The sequence below is a fragment of the Lithobates pipiens genome, unplaced genomic scaffold (genome assembly GCF_037356315.1).
Source record: "Lithobates pipiens isolate NorthernLeopardFrog02 unplaced genomic scaffold, aLitPip1_a1.2 Scaffold_18, whole genome shotgun sequence".
Classification (NCBI taxonomy): Eukaryota; Metazoa; Chordata; class Amphibia; order Anura; family Ranidae; genus Lithobates; species Lithobates pipiens.
In genome coordinates, this window is record NW_027507758.1 from 247,926,858 (window position 1) to 247,927,860 (window position 1,003).

Sequence of the window (1,003 nt, forward strand, 5' to 3'; positions counted from 1 at the left end):
GGGAAGATAGGGACAGGGGAGAAGGAGGGAGGTGAGGTGGCCCCCGAATCGATCTCCCAGGGAATGCCCAGCTGCTCAGCCCCACTGAAGCAGAGAGGGCTGTACTAACCAGTCCTGAAGAGCTGGGAGACATTCCATTACAGATCCACTCAATGATCAGTACAGGGTGGCTGTTGGCCTCGGCATACTGTGAGACAGACATCAGTAGCCCGGTAATATGTTTGCATAAAAGCTCACCGGCCACCTCTGGAGCCGAGGTATGTCGTGGCCTGCCGAGCCGTAGCTACGACCTGCACACGCTCGATGGCCGGACTGGGGAGACTACAAGGATAATTGAATGAATGAATGAACCAGCCTGTCACCCAGCCAGCTGTTGATAGAAGATCACAGGATCATTCATCTTGCGCAAAAAGCAAAGCTTCTGCATCAAAAAACAGGGACCTATGGGCCCGCAGGGTTCCTAGGTGCATCTCCTTCACCAGGCAAAATAAAACTGAGTCTGCTAGGGCAGGCTGTGGGGGTTGTAGCCTAAGGACCGCCCCCTGGGCGGAACTAAAAGTCCTCAAGTGTTGTATTACAACTTGCCTAGTAATCTCCAGTGATAGGGCTAACAACCCATTTTCTTACAGAGAGGAGCTGTGTCGGTCGGTGAATATAAGAGAAAGAAAAAAGGTATTCTTTGCTAACACCCACAGCTAGCCCAAAACTCCCCCTGTGGTCACCACACACAGGTGTTCAGCCTCTAGCTAGCTTGACTGATTGTTACAATCACTTGGGCACCCCACAATATGTAAATAAGGGGGTTTTACTTACCTGTCCAGGCTCAGAGCAGCGTTAGAAAGGAAGAGCCTAATCTTCACCCATCACGGCGAGTTCCTATCATTTGAGGACCTTCCAGAACTGGGTACCCTAAAGACTTGGAGCTCAGAGAGCTCAAACAAACGTGCCCATCCACCTTGCAGACACTGGTAAAAAAACTGAAGTGCTTCCTGTATGGGAGGGG